The 23,575-nt window shown below is 39.1% G+C and overlaps 1 protein-coding gene across 1 annotated transcript in view; it reads left to right on the top strand.

Annotated features, from left to right (window-relative positions):
* The window catches only part of LOC111076700 (nephrin-like), a 330,088-nt gene that overhangs the window by 163,317 nt on the left and 143,196 nt on the right, over positions 1-23,575 (top strand). The window lies entirely within an intron of this gene.

Raw genomic sequence — 23,575 nt, forward strand, 5'->3', positions numbered from 1 at the left:
ATCTTATATATGGTTACAGTTCTGAAAAGCTGATAAACGCAGCTATCCCCAGATACTTTGTAGTTTAACGCCTGGAGATTAACTCCCCCGATTAAAGCTAGGAAAAGTCTTGTCATGCATTTTTAGTTTTAGATAGACGCATTAATTGGGCGTCGTTTAAGGTATTGTTCATTAAAATCTATGAAGAGACGGTGGAGCTATAATTTGTTAACCAAACCAAAAAGAAATGAAAAATTGACAATTAATACGTTTTGGAAGGTGTTATTTGGTGTTATGTTGCGACAAGTTTTTAAAAGTATGTGATAAATTTGGGTTTCCACTGCTTGTTACTGTTCATAAAATAATATAAGTTTTGTGGCTGTCTTCCTTTGTCATTCGAATCAGATTCCTTTATGAGAGTCCACACATAGTCGCCCAAAATATTCTCATTCCAAACACCTTGATACCGTCGTTCCATAGATTTTAACTGTTGGTGAAATCTCTCTCCGTGTTCATCACTAACGTCCCCTAGGTTTGTCGGTAAAAGTCTAAGTGGGTGTTCGGAGATTTTTAGGGCCATGTTGGCTCCAATTTTTTCATAATTCTCAATTAGGTCTTGAACGATATTAACGTAATTATCACTTTTGCTGTTACCAAGAAAATTTTTTGTAACCAGTCGGAACGATCTTTTTCATTCGTAGATAAAATATTTTCAAATCCATCGTCTTTTAGTAGTTTTCGAATTTGTTGGCCATCAAATACGCTAAATACATACGTTAAATACTTTAACTTTGCCTGCGACAGACGTGGAAAAACAGTTTTTAGGTAACTCATCGATTCACCTTCCTTATCCAGTGCTCTAACCAAATATTTCATTTGTCCCAGCTTAATGTGTAATGGTAATAAAATAACGTATTCAAACATTACGAGAGCTACATTTTGTATGTTGTAATTTTCCAATGTATTTTCCTCCCGTTTTGGACAGAGTTTTCTTGAGCAATGCTCAGTTCTAGTTCTATTATCCCATAGGCACAGGAAGCGGCAGTATTTAGTGTTACCACCTTGCAATCCCGTTAACATGGCTACGACTTTTAAGTCACACGCGACCTACCACTGGTGTTTTTTATCTATATATAGGTACATAAATTTGTAGAAAAAAATCAGTGTCTAAGCGGCTATCTCCACAACGCGTGCACCAGATTGTATGCTGCTTTTTTAATGATAGCCAGAGAATGTGGCATGGTTTGCACAAACAAATTTATACTTTTCTTTTAATAAGTTCCTCAACAATTAAAAATTAATCAAAAAATCTCACATTTGGTAAAAATATGTGTGTTTGAACGCCTATTTCATTTCCTTTTTCCGCAACGCGTGCACCAAATTGGATGCGGGTTTTTTTAAATGATAGCCAGAGTATGTGGCATTGTTTCTATACAAAAGTTTTTAAAAGTTTCAAAGTTTTATAAATTTAAAAGTTTCTATAAATATGTTCCAAAAAAATGTAAAATTAATAAAAATAAAATCTCAAATTTGGTCTGAAAATGTGTATTTGAACGCCTATTTCTTTTGATTTTGTGTCATTCTGTAGAACAGAACATTTTATAAAATATCTATCATAAAATAGATTTTGTTTTTTTATAACTTTTTGTGTGAAATATTCTTTTCTGAAAAAATTGCAATTTGTGTAAGTATATTTGTTGCTTTTGAAAAAGTGAAAACCAGTGTGGTTTTTAAAGTTAAATGATGTTGTAAGTTGTGCCTTCAAGGAGCCGTGAAAGTAGCCAAGACATTTCACATCGCAATGAAAATAATCGTCTACGAACAGCAAGGTTCCGTTCAAATCATCGGAAATGACATCTTTTGGCGACAAAAATAGCATAAAAGACTACTTCACGCCAACGTTAAAAGTAATAAACTTGTTTTGTTTATTCAAATTGAATATAGTATATTTGAATTTACAACGAAGCATTGATCGCTATGGAAGCCCTTTGCTTGATAATGGAAAGCAAAGCATTAGCTCTATTAGGTATGACAGCACCTAATCGTGAAATACACGACCTTTTCAACAAAGAACTGGAGCGTTCGTAATTCGTTTGTAGAAAACAATGAGCCACAGTTAAATATCAATAAGAAAACGGTTTACAAACAAATATTGCGAGCTATCGAAGAACAACATGGTGGACTATTCTTTTTGGATGCTGCTGGAGGTACCGGAATAATCATTTCGATTATTTTAACTACCATTCGAGCATTGGATTCGTCTGGCATCGCTGCCACATTATTGGATGGTGGTCGCACGGCGCACTCTGCCCTTAAGTTCCCCTTAAACATGCAAGCTGACGATATTCCTATATGCAACAGTTCAAAAATGAAAACAATTTGTGGAGCTCTGTAAAAACATTTAGATTGACTACAAATGTACGTGTTCAATTGCAAAACGATGCTTCAGCAGATTTGTTTTCCAAACAACTGTTAGATGCATGCTTCTCGTTGATAATTCTGGCTTCATACGGCTTACAAATGATTTTTGCACTTTTGTGTCACTGAAGGAAGACTTGATTCAGAGTGTGTTCCATGCGACGAAGACAACATCTCCTCTTTTATGCGTGTTAGTGGCGGTATTTCCTCTAAAGGAGGAGCAGGAAGCGTAAAGCCTTGACCAGCCTTGAATGAACGAAAGAAACGTTCACAGCCATCAATCTCTCGTTTTCTCCACAGTATTGGAGAAAAATTAACTGTCCATACCTAGGACTCCGTAAAACCAAAATTACAGGTCCTTTTTGTTTCCTTCAATAATTTTGGCATTTTGGCAGTTGGACCAGCAACGTATGGTATTTTTCATGTAAAATGAGTTTTGAGTCGTTTTGGTTAAACGGCTGCAACTTGGCCGTTTGTCCTTCGATTCGTTCAAACGATACCTTAAACGACAATTAAAAATCGATCTAAAACCAAAAATGCATGCCAAGAAATATATTTTTTTCGACTTTTTTTGAGTTTTTAAAGTAAAAATTTCGGAAAAAAAAGCTTAAAATATGATCAAATTTGAAAGCTTAATATCTTCCAGTTATTAGAAAAATAGAATCACTATCTCTCAAAAAAAAAACATGAAAAAAATTTCAAATTTCAAAAATTCTTTTAAAAAAGCTAAACCATAAAAATCAAACATAATACTATACAAATTTGTTAATCCCGAAATCTACAAGAAAAAGTAATTTTAGTCCACAGCGGGTAGAAAAAGTTCAACTTTGTCGAGTTATGTTACCGCCTGGTAATAATTCGGCTTTCAAATTCAAAATTGATAATTTTTTTTTAAATAACAACTATAAAACTAAAAATAAGTCAAAAAAATATTATCAGGTATGCTCCTGATTTCACTTTCACAAAAAATGTTTGATTTACTTTTCAAGACGAAAAGTTAGGCACTCTCGCTTTCGTACAACGCAACATGAAAAGTAAACGGCTTTTTGTACAACAAAACGAACCTTAATTGAAAAAAAGAAAAAAATAGATGACTTATTAATGCATTGACATTAATTTGACACTCATCATAGAAGACTAAATTGACGAGTTTGCTGCAGAAAAGGAACATTCCGAGTTCACGAGTAGGGTTGTGCTGGTGAAGAAGAGCGACGGCACACCACGAGTATGTATGTAAGATAATTTTATATTACACTACTCGACAAAATCGAACTTTTTTTTTCCTCAAGGATCCAAACCGACTTTTTCTGATAGATATGGGGATTTAAAATTTTTTAAAGAATTATGGTTTTTTTTCTATGGCAGAACTTTTTTTTGAAGAATTTTTGAAAACTGGTATTTTTTTTTAAGCTTTTTTCAGAGGTAGCGCTTGTTTTTTTCACATAGCTCTAGTATCTTACGTCTGGTTGTAAAGAACTTTGCTATTTTGAAAAGGTAATTAAATCAGCTAGAAGTTAAGCCTAAATACTTTGTGATTTCAGCTTACCGTCTGGGAAATATAAAGCATTGAAATGCAAAAATGATGATTTTTGTGCGGTATTTGTTACGAAATTTTGAATTTAAAAACTCAGGAAAGCTCCAAAGTCTCTTCATAGATTTTAATGAACGATAAACGACGCCAAATTAACGCACCTATACACAAAAAAATAGAGGATACAGGATATCTTTTTTCGACTTTTCCTGAGTTTTTAAAGTCAAAATTTCGTAACAAATACCGCACAAAAATCATCATTTTTGCATTTCAATGCTTTTTATTTCCCAGACGGTAAGCTGAAATCACAAAGTATTTAGGCTTAACTTCTAGCTGATTTAATTACCTTTTCAAAATAGCAAAGTTCTTACACCGACGTAAGATACTAGAGCTATGTGAAAAAAACAAGCGCTACCTCTGAAAAAAGCTTAAAAAAAAAATACCAGTTTTCAAAAATTCTTCAAAAAAAAGTTCTGCCATAGAAAAAAACCATAATTCTTTAAAAAAATTTAAATCCCCATATCTATCAGAAAAAGTCGGTTTGTATCCTTGAGGAAAAAAAAAGCTCGATTTTGTCGAGTAGTGTAATTAGACCCAATAACTTAAAATTTCCAATTCATGTTCCAATAACTCACAGTTCTGGCAATAACTCAATAATTCTGCCAGCAAGATCCCAAGTTATTCGAAAAATTTAACTTAATTCAAAAGAAGACAGTGTATTGATTCCAGATGAAGAAATTCAGCATGGGATTTACATTGCAAATACCATAGCAACATCCAAAAACGCTTTCATAAGACTACTTAATACGGATTACGGATTATCTAACATACGAATCACTTTCGAACTACGATGTAATCAAAACCAATCTAGGAAATAGAGAAAATTCTGTATTATCTCAACTTTCAAAAAACTTTCCTCCACAGTTCAAGTCACAGTTTCAAGCTTATGCACCCAATAAAGCGATGTATTCGGATTGGAAACCAAATCAATAACTACGAATAATTTCTATAAACAAAAACTGAGATTAAAAGATGATGAACCAGTGTATATAAAAAATTACCGAAGTCCACATAGTCAGGTGAACGAAATACAAAAGCAAGTAGGAAAATTGATCTCCGACGGGATTGTTGAACCATCTTTATCTGAATATAATAGCCCATTGTTACTTGTACCTAAGACGTCTTAATGACTTAATATCGAAACGCATGGGTCTCACTTGGTCATGTTTGGCCTGCAGGGAGATTGAGGCGGAAATGCGCACCTTTATGAGACAAACGAGGAATGGTTTCCAAGATGTTCGGAAGCAATTCAATGCTCTCAACGAGAAGTTCCTTACGTTGGAATCGCAATTTCTGGGCCTCAAACTCTTGAGCGAGTCACCAAGAAGGAAAATACCGAACAACAACCTACTGCTGGTCTTACCTAGTGGAACGCCTGCCTCTCACCTACCACCGATGGACTCATTTTCTACTCCTAGTGGCCAACCTTCACCGATGGATGTCCATCCGCCATCGGAGGATCCAGCCTTTCTCACGCCTAACAACATAGTAGTTGCCTCAAAAATCCATACCCCTGTCAATTTAACTTCGGACTCAGTTGCCAGTGATGGAATCCCTAACAGTAACCAGCTTCTAGTTGCAAATGATTTGACGGTCTCTGTTACATTGAATGGTGATGGATCGGCAGCCTCTTCTAGCTCCTCAGCTCCCGCCCTGAGACTTTTCGGAGTAGCTCCACCAGCTCGCTTTTCCGGTGTTCCACTCAGCGCGGTGGTCCCCCGCAAAGCAATCTTAGTCTTTCGTCTTATTCCCGATGCCACACCTTATCTTCAATCGCCGCCAGATAACTTTAATATAACTAAATTTAATTATACACATAAGCGTAATATCTCATTTTTCAAAATTCTTCTTCCCGATTCTCTTGTATCCAAAGCTTTGGAACCGGCTGCATGGCCTGAGCACACTATTATGCATGAATTTCTGCCTAGAGACTCTACCCAGAATCCTCGAGTTACTCTCCCTAAAATTTCAAAAAACTAAGGAACCATTTCTCCATCCAATATCAGAACGTACGCATACTTTTAGGTAAATTGTCTAAAATACATACGGACAGTGCCTCTTTTGAATTCGACGCTATCGCCATAACTGAAACCTGGCTTAACTCCTCTGTCTCCGATCACGAAATTCTCGTCCACAAGTTCACCACTTACAGAATGGATCGTCCATCGTTCGCTGGTGGGGTTCTTACTGCAGTGAAAACGGCATTTGCATCCGAGCTGTTTCCATTCAACAACATCCATGGTATCAAATTCGTTGCAGTCAAAATCCGTATTGGAACAGCATATATCTTTTTGACCTGTTCTTATATCCCACCCAGATCTGATGCCGTTGTTTATTTGAACCACCTTTCTGCAATTCGATCTGTAGTTTCTGCTTTAGGCTGTGCTGATCAGATACTAGTTATGGGTGACTTCAACATCCCATCTCTATCTTGGCAACAGGATGATTCAAACATGTTGCTACCTGGAAGTCAACATGATTTCGTCGAGGGGGTAACTGACGTCTCGCTTGCCCAAATTAACTCTGTCAGAAATAATAGAGATAGACTGTTAGATCTCATCTTTGTCAGCGATGCCTCTTGTACAACGGTTTTAAGAGGCATATCTTTTCCGATATCTTTTCCCGAAGATCCGCATCATCGTACTTTATCTATATTTTTCGAGGTCTATATTACTAACACCATTTTACCTTCAAAAAGTCGTATAAAATGTTTTCGCAAAACTAATTTTATCGATCTTTGTCTACATCTCTCGCAAGTTGATTGCTCCTTTCTTCAGTCCTCATATAGAGCCTACTGTCAATCTGTTTTACGAAACATTATACTCTGCCCTCGATACCTACGTCCCTGAAGTCACCGTATTTGTTTCCTCTAAGCCTCCGTGGTTTTCCAAGTATCTGTCTTACCTAAAAAATAAAAAATCTCGGCTCTACAAAGAGTGCCAGATAACTGGTTCTTTGTCTGTCTTTGCTCAATATTCTTCGGTTCGCTCTCAATTTCTTACGGTCAATAAGAAATGTTATAACGTATATCTTTCCCAATGTGGCAAAAATTTCCGTAGTAATCCCAAATAATTCTTTTCGTTCGTCAACTCAAAACGCAAGTCTAACGCGTTCCCTTCTTCCCTTCAGTTACAGTCTAAAACAGAAACTTCAGATACTTATGACTCCTCCACCCCTTATCCATATCATCTACCTCATGTTAATAACGTGTTTCTTCCCTTCCTTGATGAAAGTACAGTCTACGAAGGGTTGTCATCAATTGACATCTGTTTCTCTGCGGGGCCAGATAAAGTTCCGAGCTGTATTTTAAAATACTGCACTCAAGCCCTATCTCATCCTTTGACCTTCTTATTTAATTTATCCCTGGAGCATTCTCGCCTCCCCATGATCTGGAATGAATCCTAACTTATTCCTCTTCACAAGAAAGGGTCCAGATCTAATATCGAAAATTATCGTGGTATTGCTAAACTATCTGCCATTCCGAAGTTGCTCGAGCACCTTGTTACTCGTCAATTGCAACACGCATGTTCTAGCATTATATCCCCGACGCAACATGGTTTTTTTAGTCATCGATCAACATCTACTAACCTTTTAGAATTCTCGTCTCTAATCAACCGAGGATTTCAAAGTGGCAGGCTGACGTCATTTTTACAGATTTCAGTAAAGCTTTTGATTCTGTTAATCATACTTTGCTGATCCATAAACTCTCTTTATTAGGTTTTTCCACAAATCTTGTAAATTGGATATCATCGTACCTGTCGAATCGCACACAGCGTGTTTTGTTTAACAATGTCTTGTCGAATGTTGTGAAAGTAACCTTTGGAGTTCCTCAAGGAAGTCATTTAGGTCCGCTTCTTTTCAATTTGTTTGTGAACGACCTGCCACAATTTATTTTGCACTCAGTTACTTTAATGTATGATGATGACGTTAAAATTTGTTTTTCCTTCTCCGACTGGTACTTGCATACTCGCCTACAACTTGACCTTGATGAATTAAGCATTTGGTGTTCAAATAACCTACTTTTCTTGAACCATTCTAAGTGCAAACTTATGACTTTTCACCGCCGTGCACCACATTTGGTCTCCTATTCTCTAGGACACCATGTCCTGGATCGAATCTCCACATCAAATGACTTAGGAGTCCTTTTCGATCACAAGCTATGTTTTAATAGCCATATTGCTTCAACTGTTAACAAAGCTAAGAGAGTTCTAGCGTTTATTAAGCGTTGGTCAAAAGAGTTTGACGATCCGTATATAACTAAAGCACTGTACGTCTCGTTGGTTCGCCCGATATTGGAGTATTGTTCTTGTGTGTGGAGTCCACAATACAAGGAGCAACAAATTATTATTGAATCCGTTCAAAAACAATTTTTAATATTCGCCCTTAGACATCTAAACTGGGACTCTGACAGACTCCTTCCACCATACCTATCTAGGCTAAAACTACTGAATCTACCCTCTTTACATCATCGCAGAATTTGCAATGGCGTGGTATTCATGCATAAGCTCATTCTCGGGATTGTGAACTCCCAAACGCTTTTGGGACGAATCGATTTTTCGGTTCCCTCCAGACCAACCCGTACCTTCCGCCCCATCCGATTATCCATATGTAGATCTAATTACTCCCAGCATGAACCTTTCCGGGTTTTATGCAATAATTATAATTACTTGTACCATTTAATATCCCCCGAATTATCCCTTGAAAAAATTATATTTAACATTTATCATTACCTTAGTTTAGAAAATGTGTAAATTGTATCTTTCCTTTCTGTCTTGTACATATATAATTAGTTTTTTTTTTTTCCTTTTTATTCCTATTCCATAATTAGCAGATAATTGTTAATTGAAATAAATAAAATAAAATAAAATAAAATAAAAAAAACCATCCCCGGTTCAGAAGTAAAGAAATGGCGATTAGTGATTGACTATCGCCAGATTAATAAAAAAATGACTATCTGATAAATTTCCACTCCCTAGAATTTATGATATTTTGGATCAACTAGGTCGAGCAAAATACAATACCGGGCTGACATACTCCCCCCGTTGAAACCTGACTTTCAACAGACTCTGAAGGGTTTTTCAGATACATTTTAATGGAATGAGTAGTCCAGACGCTGCCAGTAATCCAGATCATCAAAGGGGCAGATTTGTTGGTAGAGGTTCATCAAACGAAGCAGGAGAGCCGAGAATCGAGATTTGTGCTGTTAAGATGTCCCAAAGGCGTCTTCAGCTCGTCCATTTTAAGCGGTCCTGAGTTGTCCATAGGAATTAGCTCCAACAAATCTTCAAATCTGAAGTACAGGTTGTCCAGATAGCTCGTGGGAAAGATGATTGTAAATTTTCTATCAGCGAAGTCCAGCGAAAATCCAGATTGAAGTTGGACAGCGGATGCTGGGTTCTTGTTCAGCTCAGTCGCAGAAAGCCCCTTGCGACAGAATATAGGCTAAGCGGCGAAAGTTTGACATGGAGCTGGAACCATAAGCCGTGAGCCCGCAGCCGCAATATACTTGAGCATCCCGCTCAATGTCTGGAACGAGTATTAAAAATGAGGAATAAAGTAGAAACGTGAAATAGAATAGATTCCAAGGAGACTTCAGCGCCGTAGAAGCACCATCACACACGGCAGGCGCGTCCACTCGCCTCAATTGTAATTTAGATACATGTCCAGTTGGTTGCAGGCAAAGCTTATTCGACTCTTCCTCAGAGCGAGAGCCAGATATCGCACCATCCATGTCCAAGTCATGGCGATCAATTGGAGGGTTAGCTGTAGAGAACCTTGGGCATCGAACTCTAGAAAACATTTCGGAGAGTCTCAAGAGTTCGACTTTCATTTAAGGCAGTAGCGCGTGAACCCATCAACGAAACGTCTTTGAATCCTTCACAAGCTCCAGACACGACCCATCCCAAGCGAGTTTTCTGAACTATTGGTAGTCCTGGTAGCAGCTTGAATTGCCCAACACATAAGAGCTCCATAAACAGTTTTGCACCAATCAGCAGATCGATGCCCTGAGTTGTATGAAATCCTGGATCGGCGAGTGGCAGGGTTTCAGGAATCTTCCAGCTGCAAATGTTCATGCTGTGGCTTGGCTGGTGATCGGTAATATTAGGGACAATAACAGCAGTGATGGGAATCGAGTATGTAGACGAGCGAGAGTGAAGGCTAATTTTGACGGACATTCCATCGGTGACGAGGCTGGAGTCGCCTATTCCAGAAACTGTTGTAGATGATTTTATCTTCCATAGCTGAAGCTGATTCGCGAAACGGGACGTTATAAAGTGCAGCTGAGAGCCGGAATCTAGCAGTGCTCGGCAGGAAATGAAAGCCCCAGAACGATTTTTGACTAGGACGATGGCCGTGGGCAATAGCACATCATCTTTGCTGAGATCCTGGGCAATAAGAATACTAGATGAAGAAGCTGCAGTAGAGAGTTCAGTGGCGTGCTGAGAAGCCGTGGCCGAATACGTTAAAGTAGAGAGTTCAGCGATAGGATGTAACGGCGTAGATTGCCCTTGGACTGCATAGTTTCAGGGTTAGTAAAATGCAGGAGAGTATGATACCTACCCCCACAGGTACGACAGTCGCTCGAGATGCATTGTGTAGATCGATGCCCTCTTTTAAGACCGTTTATACAGAGGGATAGCCTCTTGGCTTCCTTAAAACGATTTTCGGGGGACAGGGCTTTAAAATTGGGACAGTAATGGATTTCGTGGACATGGTCATTGCATAGCATGCATCCGGATAAAATTGGATTAGTGGCGATAAATGTGGATCTTGAAATGCTAGGCCTTTTACTCCTGTCCACCTGACTGCTCGGCGCATAGGTTGCCATAGCGAAATCCACTGTCTCCAATGTCCTGCATCGCTGCTCCAAAAATGAGGCCATAGACTTCCATGACGGAATCAGATTGGTGAATGCTGGATCCTCTAATCGTTCCTCCCACTTTGCTTGAGATGCTGGATCCAGTTTGCGAAGTAGCACCTGCACAATGATGCATCCCGCGATCTGCTCCGGAGTACCCAAGCCCTGGAGCGCTCGGATGTGAGATTTGAATCTGTCCGATAGATCCCGAAGCATAGCCACTGACCCTTGTTCCACAACCTGGAGCCACAAGATCTGTGATCAGTGATGTGTGCCTGAAAAACCAAATGTCGATTATTAAATCTCTTTTCTAAACAAATCGAGCGAACGAACAGTCTCCAAATGCTGAAACTTTTCTATGTTGGTTAGGTCGGGATGATTGTCGATGATGGTGGTAAACATAGAGTAAAAGTCAGTCCACTCGGCACATCCTACGGCATATCCTACAAGAACCGCAAGACAACAGCTATGTGCGCAAGTGCAGCCGGTGTATGTGCTTGTATGCACCTATGTGGTCGATGACACTTTTTGAGACAAAAAGCTAGCGAGTCCACACGCACGAACGGAACTTGAGGGTAGATTTTATTGTTTAATCTTAGTTCGTGATTGCACTGATGGATTAATTATTTCACAATCACGTCGGGGTCACCAAATGTTTGGCCATTAAGAGTTTTTAATAGCCGCTGAAACTCAAATATTATTAAGAAAAAGTCTAGCGTTTCAATGGGTAATGCTGTACAATTTATTTCATATTTTTAAGGTAAAGTAGGCGTCAGTATGACCGATATAATAAAGTGATGCGATGGATACGAAGGTTATGAAGATCAATAACAGACTAAAAACAAGGCAGATAGACGGAATTGCCCTTGCCCAAGCATCTTAGAAGAGAGCGAGAGAAAGCGATAGAAACAGAGCAAAAGTGCAGCTTGGGCTGCTTCTAAGCTGAGAACGCATGTTAGCTAGAGCGCGAGAAAAGTGCAGGAACAAAGAAGACGGAATAGATAGATGAAAAGAGGCATATGCGGACACAATGGTTATTTACAGTGGGCAGTGCAAATAATAAACAATGAAGATGATCTTACGACTAAAGATTTTACATCGCTTTCAAAGGTCTTGAACCGGCCCCGCGTCTTCAATCGACCCATCATAAACTCTCGCTAGCAAATCCACACCTTTCGCTATTTTCCGATACAAAGCATATATATATAAGCTTAAGCCCAGTAAACTGTGAAATATTAACTGAACAATCATCGTCTTTTTAATACTTCGCAAAACAACGCTACTGAAAAAGCTCAGTAGTTCAACATTTGGTGACCCCGACGTTATATAAACATAAACTCGTAAAATTTTATCACAAAAAACATAACATTGTCGTTGGATAATTTCGCTTTGAACCACGGTTTTTTCGGTTCGTCGTTTGTGCATAAGCAACAGAAACGCGTCATCTGCTTTGCGGTCTTGCTTGCTGTTGTTTCGTTTCGGTTTCGTGCTCTCAGTGTGCATGCATGCCTTTGTTGTTGTCGGATGCACAAGTGCAGTGCGTTTCAAACTGTTAGCTCTCGCTGCTGATCTGTAAAAATGCAGGACCGTGTGTATTGAACGCTGCGATCGATTGTACAGTTCGTGTAAAACTGTTCGAGGTTATTCACCGGCTGTTAACCTCTACACTCTCTCAGTGACTCTAAACCCAGGCTTTCTACTGAACATACACGATGGCTTCTAATAGCACCCCCTTCAATCTTGCCCCCCTCACCATTGTTCGTCGATTTGGCACTGCATTCTACAAGCGCAAGGTGCAATCCATTCTAGGGGCGGCACGGAGAATCGAACGGCCTTCGGCAAGGAGAGGATTGGCGAGCTCAGTGAGGAGGAGCTGAACGTGGTGCTGAAGTTGCTAGCGGATCTTGTTGCTTCATTCAACGAGCACCATAATGCCCTGGAGAAGATTGATCTCGATGAGATCGGTAGTCCCTTGAGGGATGAGTTTGACGAGTGCGTGGTCATGCTGGAGATTCGCATGAAGCGGGAGTTAAACAAGCGGCAGCCCACAATTCTACCATGCTCAACAATGCGGACGGACCATGTTGGAGAGGCCCCAACTACGGTCGTAGTGTAAAGTCGGCCACGCCAGTCGGGACTACGCTCAGTATTCCTCGTTTTGGGGCATGTTCTCCTCCATTATAGATAAGGACCCTGACCCTACGAATGTCGAGAATCTGCAGTATCTACGATCATGCATCATGAATCTGTGGAGCTAGACATCACACTCAACATCATTTTGAGTTCCCGTCTAACGGTTCTCAATCCACTCTGCCTTCACTGTCACATTCTACATCGGCTCCGCAATTGCCCGCGGGACCCTCTGGCGTTGTACATACTGCAACAGCGTCAGCCACATCGCTTTTGGCCCAGAGTCACAAGCAGGACATCGTACTTCTTGCCACTGCCATAATCAGCGTGAGGAATCGCTTTGGTACACTCATTCCGTGCCGTGCCTTGCTTGATTCTGGATCGCAGGTGCATCTCATTACTTCTCGCCTGGCTCAGCAGTTGCAGCTTCAAAGGAAAGAGTCGGATGTTTTGGTGTCTGGTCTCGGCGAGTCAACCTGGAATCACACACATCAAGTTATGCCACGACCATTTCGGCAGTAGTTGCTCCCACCATTACGTCCAGTCAACCTAACTGCAATATCGACCTAAAGCAGCTGGAACGTTCCCTGCAACACACAGTTAGCGGATCCTAAGTTCTACAAGTCTCAACCTGTGGACATTCTTGTTGGAGCGGGACTGTTCTTTGAGCTTCTCTGCATTGGCCAAATCCAATTGGGAGCTGGTCTGCCACGTCTTCAGGAAACCAGGCTAGGATGGATAGTTGCTGGAGAGGTGTCTCAGTCTCGCGCAGCAGATCCACTTTCTTCTGTTTTATTTTCAGTTAACCAGTCTGAAGTGGCCCCTCGCACGAGTATTGGCCTCCCTCGTCGAGTCAGGCATGGTTTCCGGAGTGGTTATACTAAAGACGTCACCTGGATCAACCAAGGAACAACATGGCTGCCAAAGAAGGATGTCTTCAACGGGGGGAGTACGTTCGGCTTAGCGCCGGCGCATGGCAGCACAAAGAGTAGTTGAGCATCTCTTAATGTAATGTATCTCTTTATAACCGTTTGTTTGCTTGTACTCGGCGTTCGTCAGCCGCTGTGGGGGAGGCTCATCAGAAGAAGCAGAAGACACTTCAAGATCAATCACCACCGTAATTAAACGTGTTGCTGTCTGGCACACTGACCTGACTGCCAAAAGTTCTATACGGTCATAGCATAAATACATCGCTTCCAAAGGTCTTGAACCGGCCCCGCGTCTTCAATCGACCCATCATAAACTCTCGCTAGCAAATCCACACCTTTCACTATTTTTCGACACAAAACATATATATATATAAGCTTAAGTCCAGTAAACTGTGAAATATTAACTGAACAATCATCGTCTTTTTAATACTTCGCAAAACAACGCTACTGAAAAAGCTCAGTAGCTCAACAGTATGCTTAAACCTGCTTACCACATTGCAGCTCGCCGAAGCATTAATGCCTTTCCAACTTCTCCAATAAAATGCATTCTACCCAAAGCCGGTCTGCCATCTATTGAAGACAAAATCAAAGAAACAACTGTCAAACTCATCCCAAAGCTTTTTTGTTCTCCAAACAAAATACTCCAAGTCACCATTCGAAAATCGGTCAATCTAAAGAAAAAATTCAGGTATCTCTCCACAATACGTAGATGCGCCTCTACCACCAAGGAACTAAACGTCTTTGGCGAGGTAGCTCACATCGCCACCATGGCTCCTCAGAACAGGATCTATCAACAGCACACTTCGAGATTACCAAAAAAAAAACAAAACCGGCGAAACTCCCTGGAAGCTATTTGCTGAAGAATCGGCAAAGCCATTTTATAAGAGTCGTAACTGGTTGTTTACCGACGCAACAAAAACCAACCACATCACAGCCTTTGCATAAGTCGATATAACAGGGGAGATTGTTGCAGCAGGATGCCTTCCCGAATATTGCTCCATTTACTCGGCCAAGGCCATGGCAATTTTAATGGCATAGTTTACTATGCTTAAGGTAAAAACGGAAAATTTGTTCTTTGCACCGACATTGCTTCTACCGTGGAAGCAATACAATATATTGGAAATTTGAATCCAATATTTATCCAAATACGAGAGTTTTTAATAAAAACTCCTCCAAAGCTTCACATCTTTTGGGTTCCATGCTATAAAGGGATCATAGGAAACGAGTAGGCAGATGCTGCAGCAAAAGCAATGTCGAACTATCCTACCTTTACTTTAATCTCCTCCGCCGAAAAATACATGCTAAGAGTCATCCAAAACCACATTTTCTCTGAACGGATTGCCAACTGGACATATTTTCAACACAAATACAAACATTTTAATCCAAACCACGAACAATTTCGTTACCCAAGCAGTTGTTCTCGATCGAAATGTCGTATCTTTGTACGCCTTCGGATCGGCCACAGCAACCTCACCCACCAATATTTACTAACTGGAGAAAGCCAACCAACATGTCACCAATGCGGGGACACACTAACAACAACACATGTTTTGGACACTTGTCCAAACCTGGAGAGTATTAGAAAAACCTTTTTTCCGGAACTCGTTACCTCTACTCATCTGTCGAAAGTCTCCACCTCTAATATAACTAGAATATACAATTTCATACAAAAATGTAAAACTTGATCAAATTTGAAAAATTATGATCACACTACATATGTTACATCCGAAAGAATATATGCACACACCTACACGTATTTCTCAACAATAATTAAACAAACAAACGATCTTACACCCTTTTGTCCCATACAGAGCGGAAGGCCCCGATGCTAGCGCTCCATACAATTAATTTTAATATTATTTCATAATGTATTAAAGTTAACCTTAATAAATAAATAAATAGATGACAAAGTTAAGCAGTGGACAGTATACCTCAGAGAAAGAAGTATATGTATGTGCATTGATTTAACTTACAAAAAACTATTAAAAACAAAGAGAATGCTTTTTTTTTATATATATAGTAAAGGTATATATTAACAAAAAAATACCAATATTATTTTCATAAACTTTAAGAATAACTAAATATTAAATGAATAACTTTCCGTTTATATGAAATAAGTATATGTGCATTCCAAATGAAAATTAAAAATACTAATGAAATTATTTAAAAAAGTTTTTTTTTTTGCTTATTAATAGTTTATATGCTTTCCTTTTTTAGTGAAAATATGATTTATCCGGGTGGGCATTGAGGTTGCCAAGTTTTTAAGAATTGTAGGGTTAATTTGATCCCATTTCTGGAACAATGCTTTTTTGAGGTCATTTACCGAATCAAACTGGCGTCCATTCTTATAAATTTTGTTGGATAATATTCCCCAAAGATCCTCTATTTGGTTAAGGTCCGGGCTGATCGCTGGCCATTACAATAAGGGAATCTTCCTAGCTTGCAAAAAGTTTTTTGTTTTCCGTGCCGTGTGGATGGGCGCGTTGTCCTGCTGGAAGATCCACTCATCCCCGTAAAGGTATCCAGCAAATTCAATGAGTATTGTTTCCAACAACTCTACATACATTTCTAACATACTTCCCCTGTTAAAGAGCACGGGTCTTTAACAAACTTCTTTCAACAGCATACAGGGCTCAGCAGACAAAACTTGTTGTTGATGGGACCGTTCTTCCTTCCATCGAGACTTGTAGATTCGCTGCAAGGAAGCAACGCGTTTTCCGACACCTAATCGGCTGAAGTTGAGCTGTGATGCTCGGCGACAGTAGAAAAAGATGCGAAGAAGAATAGCGCAGGAAGTGATGTGTCCAGATGAGCATGGCTCTTTGAAATGAAAACTAGATTTTGAGAATTCTCTGCCCTCCCCCCAATAGACCAATATTGGGATGGTCTTGGGGCCAGCAGAGCTCGAGGTCCAGCGCGATGTCCAGCATTGGGTCCGTCAACAGATAGAGGGGACTTGTTCAGATCTTTCGAAAGAAGACTTCGCGAATAAATATCGGCCAAAACGTTTTGACGGTTCGATATCGAGAAAACAGGTTTGGTGAAGACAGAATCCGGTGCAAGTCCAACTATTTTGATTCCATCGAGACAAGCGTCGAAATTCAAATAGGATTCCTTATCCTCTGCCCCATCAGGCGTAGCTGCCACAATTAAATGATCCAATTGGAACTGATGTCTATCGAAAACTCCAATTGGTTCCAAACTCGAACAAGAATACACTTGAGATGTGGCAGGTGTGCTTCCCTCACCAAACGTAGGCTGCGGAGTTACGGAAGTGGACCGCTTAGTGATCTCTGAGAGAATGATAACTTTCATCGTCACAAATTCCTCAAATAATAGCCAGTGGCGCAAAATAACGTAATTTCACCTTTGTTTGCTTTTTGCATTGCCCACTGCATATAAATATTGTAACCGCTTATAATTACTCAATGTAAAGCAAAGACGATATAAGTATAAGATGCGTAACGCTCATACATTTCAATTGCCATATGCAAGACAATTTTTCGGCCAGCGACGAAATTCGCGCCATCTCGCTCGCACAAATTTGAGAGCGTACGAATCTAAAAATAGAATCCGCTTGCATGTGTGAGTACACACAGAACCAGCAAGTGCGTATGTGTGCGTACTTGTGCTAAGCGGACGATTTTCGAGACGGAAACCTTTTTATGAGTTGAGAAACGAAATTATTTACCGGGTTTGAATACGTTGCATGCTAAATACCCTAATGAAAATTATTCCAATGTGAAGTCATGTATTAAATATATATTACATATGGGCTAATCCTGCGTTACGGACGTTACATTCGTACGCAAATTTACTTGTTCAAATTGACACAGCTGGCGTTCACATTGGTATATTTTCATGAAATTTTTACGAAATGCAGTTCTTTGCCCGTTATTTTAAACTTACTTTAAAATAAAAGGTTTACTGTTTTTGAAAAAAAATTATGCTTGCTTAAAGTTCCGTTACGGACGTTACAAAAAATGGAAGTCGACTTTGAGGCCGCATGCATTTGCACATTTTTTAGCGAATTTTGCACAATAAACAAAAAAAGTTCACATACAACAAATTAAGTGGAATATAAGACCATATTAATCCAGCAAAGAAAATAAGCATAAGTAGTCCCGTTGAAAAGAAATCGTAATTTTTGTCTGTTACGGACGTTACGTTACGGACGTTACACTTTTTCCATCAAGCAAATTGTGTAAATGGAAAATATTTATGTATTTACAAATCCTTTTAACCTTGAAATTATTAATTTATTACATACAAAAAACGTATAAGATATTTCATTACTATTATATTACATGTTTGGGGGGATCTTGGGGGATCACATGTTATTTAAACACACTTTTTTTTGTTATTGGGAGGTTAAGTTTTTCGGATTCTCGGCAACCTAGACGAATTTGAAGCCCAGATTCATATTCAGCAGTTGAAAATCCAATTTAAACACGTACTTTCACCTCATAATATTAAAATACAAATTTTGAGTATTCATGCCGTTACGGACGTTACACACTTTGCCATTAGTATTTTTCAAAATAATGTGTAATGAAGGTATTTTTTTTTTTTCATTAGATTAAAGTGCATAAAAAACTCTGTTTATAAAGCTTGTTTGGAAAACAAAATTGTTCAAATTCATTCTGTTAAAATAAAAAAAACCCTTTTTTCCGTTACGGACGTTACACACAGTGTGCCCATTTTTAGTTCAAATTTTTTAATATATATTAGATAGCTTACAAATATGATTTGTATCTTAAATAATAGAAAATGAAACAAATTTTAAGATTGGCTAAGCGCTAAATACTGTAAAGACTGTTTTGCCCACTTTTTTGACCATGGAAAATATCCTTTTTTTTACAAGAATACTTGAAATCAAGAGGTACGTGTAGGTTAGCCTCAGCCAAGAACAAACAAACCACCGTAAAACCATATTGCTCATATCTTTTGAAGCGTGAATATGTATCCTATTATTCCATTAACAACCATTTGGATTTTGGAAAACTTTAAATTTCTGCCTTTGGTTTAAAAATTTTCGGATTAGCCCATATGTATTTTTATATATGTACATATATCCGATCATTATTATCGAATATACCATCTGAAAAGAAATTATCATTGGAGGGATATATACGTATAATACATATATGAGTTTTTTAATATTGGGGTGGTAAGCGTCCTGCAAAATTAACTTACACTTATAAAGTGAAGGGTATATTCGACAGCGCTGTAAAAAATGTATGCATGTGCACACATATAGTCGTCGCGACGACTCGGCTCGGCTGTCGCATCGGCAAAGAACTAACTTCGTATGCTGTATGCATACAAGAGAACGGCTGGCTCTAGATCGCTCTCTCTCTTAAAAATTTCAAGAGAGCCTGGAGCCAGCTCTAGAGCCAACATTCAAAATTCGTGTGCAAAAATTTCGTATGGCGTTATGTATCTTATACTTATATTGTCTTTGGTAATAGCCTATGCAACCGTTCTTTCGTCTCTTCGACTCGCGCCTTTCCCCTTTACTTTTCTATCTCGCTCTATCGCTCTTTCGTTTTATCGATCGCTCGTACTCGGCTCAGCAGCAGCCCGAACTTCTATCGCTTCTTTCTTTCTCTCTCTCGCTTGCATTAGGGCACGGGCAATTCGGTCCGCCTGCTCTTTCTCAGTCTTTAATTGATCGTCATCATTATCGCACTCACGTTCTACCGTCTTAATCTATCACTCACTTCTCTCGCATATTGAACAGACCCTGCGTCTTCAATTCATCGCTTTGATTTGATCAACCGGTACATCTCGCTTTTACTTTCGCTACACCTACACACCCCATATTTCGCCTACTTAACAAATAAACTGTACAAACATAGAATATACCGAATCTGCTCGACTTCTTATTTAATCTATATTCAACAGCTAGTGAAAACGCTCGCTAGCTCAACAAGCTCTTTAAAGCCATTGGAGAGTTATCTCTTATTATATTTGTGGCGCCACAAGATGTCATTTATACTTTTGTATATTGTTCTAAGCATTATTAGACTCAGGTGTGAATCCATTAAGTAATGTGCTCAATGGTTGTGGTGGGCTCCCAAATTAAGGCAATTTCCCTTTACCACTCGCACAGTACCATCCCATATCTTCACCTTTAAATTTATATGCCTAACAACGGCGACAACGGTCCTTCATTGGACCAAACATAATATTCCTATGAGAAGCGTAATCGGGGACACTCTTGTAAGTGAACGCAACAACTTGTAGATTTTGTATTTGACGACGTTCATTTTCAGATTTTGTTGGATCATTGTTCCGTTTATCTGAACGGGACCTTGCTGTGCGTAGACGATTATTTTCATTACTATAAGCAATGGCTACTTTCACTGCTCCTCGAAGCCACAACTTGTGACGCATTTCGCGTCACACAGATTGGCATAAAACGCACACATTTTTAAAAGCAATAAATATACTTAGACAAATTGCAATTTTTCCGAAAAAAGTATTTCACACAAAAAGGTATAAAAACAAAATCTATAATAAAACGTTCCGTTCTACAGAATGACACAAAATTAAATGAAATAGGCGTTCAAACACACATTTTTTGACCAAATTTGAGATTTGTTATACCCGTACTCAAAAAGAGTGAAGGGGTATATTAGATTTGTGGTAAAAGTGGATGTGTGTAACGCATAGAAAGAAACGTTTCCCCATAAAGTATATAAATTCTTGATCAGCATCAATAACCGAGTCGATATATCTGTCCGTCCGTCTGTCCGTCCGTCTTGTTTGTCACCTAGATCTCAGAGACTATAAGAGCTAGAGCAACCAAATCTTGTTTACAGACTCATGTGATATTCCACTGCTACAAGTGTATTTAAAAATTTCTCCCCGCCCCTTGTCAACGATGTTTTGTCTACTTTGGCTGTTTTTAAAAACTGTCTTTCATATGGTATGGTTTTATTTTTCAGTTATATTAGTCGCGGCTTTTATTTTGTATGACTTTGCGTTTTTCATTTCTACAAATTTTATATGCTCCATCTCCGCCCTCACATACCCCTTTTACCTCTACCCATCCAAAAAACTAACTTCCCTCTCTTTTAGATGCTAGATGCTAGTAAGCTCAGCACTCTTTTTCTTGAGATGCACACATTCTCGTCCCACGTTATTGTGTTTACCGAGAGCTGGTTAAGCTGGACATCCTTAGTTCCGAAGTTTTGGCAGGTCGGTACACAATTTTTGGAAATGACCGTTCGTCTTGACGTGGAGGTGGGGTTCTCATCGCAGTGGACTCAAACTTCACGTCGGAACATTTCTTGGTCCAGGTTCAACTACACCTGGAATTCCTGTGCGTAAAACTGATTCTCCCAGGCTTTTCCTTGTGCACTGACGTTATGAAAGGCACAAAAATTTTTAAAATGTACTTGACACATTTTTTGATTCTTGTGTCCCACTTTCTTGTCCGGTTAGATCTGAAAAGCCTCCTTGGTTTACCAAAGAGTTATCCAGTCTAAAAAACTTAAAATCAAGACTTTAGAAAAAATTTCGAGAAGTACGTTCTCCCTCTTCTTTTTCTCACTATGTTATAGCTCGGTCAAATTTCTCCGTTCTTAACGCTCAATGCTATAAAAACTACCTATCTCGAGGCAGGATACGATTTTCACAGGACCCTAAACACTTTTATAGCTTCGTAAATAGTAAGCGTAGAACGTCCGCACACCCAGCAATATCAGCAAACAATGACCAATTGCCGTTTTTTTTGCCAAATTTTTCCAAACAACACATTCTCATGAAAGCTACTCTGGTCAGCCGTATTCATACAGTTTACCAAGATCGAATGGCATCTTCAGCCCCTTGTTAAATGAAAGCTCACTGCTTCATGATCTTCGACTAGTTAAGCCGGTATTTTCACCAGGTCCCGACGGAGTTCCCGGCTGTGTACTTAGGTACTGTGCCGACGCTCTGTGTGGACCCTTGCTTAAACTATTCACCCTATCCATTAACTCTTCATGCTTCCCCCCCATCTGGAAGGAATCTTTTATTATTCCGCTCCATAAGAAAGGTAGCAAGTCTGATGCAAATAATTATAGAGGTATATCTAAGTTATCCGCTATTCCTAAAATGTTTGAACAAATTTTAGCTCCGCATTTGCAACATCTCTGCAAATCACTTATATCTCCGTCCCAGCACGGATTTATAAGGCGACGATCAATAACCAGAAATTTATTAAAGTTTACCTCTTTTATCATTAAAGGCTTTCAAGGTAACTTGCAGACGGATGTCATTTACACTGATTTTACTAAAGCATTCGACTCTGTAAACCATTCCCTTTTAGCACAAAAACTTGACCTTTTAGGGTTTCCGCCTAATCTTTTGAGATGGATTTCTAGCCACCTTCGTTCTAGGTCTCAAAGAGTCCTCTTCAAAAACTCCTTCTCTTCACCTGTTAAGGTTACTTCTGGAGTACCACAAGGCAGCCATCTAGGCCCCCTACTATTCACACTCTTTATTAATGATCTGCCTTCAGTATTAACAAACTCTCGAGTACTCATGTATGCGGATGATGTTAAACTTTGTGTCCAGTATAAGGACATTTCATTTCACTCTCGCTTGCAATCCGATCTCAATAACTTTCAGTCATGGTGTTGTGCAAATTTGTTACACCTAAATGCCTCGAAATGCAAAGTAATGACATTTCATCGCTCCAGCCCCCTTTTGGCTCCTTATAGCCTCTGCGGTGGTTCTCTTGAGAGAATTACCTTGGTTGATGATCTTGGTGTTAAATTTGACCCAAAGTTAAAGTTTTCTAAACACATTTCTACCATGGTAAATAAGGCCATGGGTGTTTATAAAGAGGTGATCAAAGGAATTTGACGACCCGTATATAACGAAGACTCTCAACATCTCGCTTGTTCGTCCGATTTTAGAGTACGGCTCTTGTGTATGGTGCCCCCAGTACAAAGTACACCAGGACCGTATAGAATCAGTCCAGAAAAACTTTTTACTTTTTGCTCTGCGTGGCCTTCACTGGGATGCAGGTGTGAGACTGCATTCTTACCCTCGTAGATTGGTTTTAAAAAACCTTCCAATTTTAGTTAGTCGTAGAAAATTGCTTTGTGTGATATTTATGCACAACCTGATCAAGGGTGACGTAGATAGCCCTGACATGTTGAGCCGCATAAGCTTTACGATTCCTATTAGATCTACTAGAAACTTTATTCCTTTGTTCCTTCCAGACATCAAATTATTTCTTGAGTGAACCGTCGACAAAAAATTTAACAGCAGGCGTTTCACAGACCAGTACTGAGTTCGGAAAAAGACAAGCCGATAGATAACACTAGTCAACACGATTTTTCCTCAAGGAACAAAACGAACTTTTTCTTAAAGATTTGGGGCTTAGAAATGGTTTGATAATATTTTTTTTTTTTCTATGGCAGAAATTTTTTTTGAAGAATTTTTGAAGTCTGGTATTTTTTTGTAAAGCTTTTTTCAGAGGTAGCGCTTGTTTTTTTCACATAACTCTAGTATCTTACGTCTGGTTGTAAAGAACTTTGCTATTTTGAGAAGATAATTAAAACACCTAGAAGTTAAGCCCAAACACTTTGTGATTACAGCTTACCGTCTGGGAAATATAAAGCATTGAAATGCAAAAATGATGATTTTTGTGCGGTTTTTTTTACGAAATTT

Source organism: Drosophila obscura, unplaced genomic scaffold, assembly GCF_018151105.1.
Source record: "Drosophila obscura isolate BZ-5 IFL unplaced genomic scaffold, ASM1815110v1 contig_198, whole genome shotgun sequence".
Lineage (NCBI taxonomy): Eukaryota > Metazoa > Arthropoda > Insecta > Diptera > Drosophilidae > Drosophila > Drosophila obscura.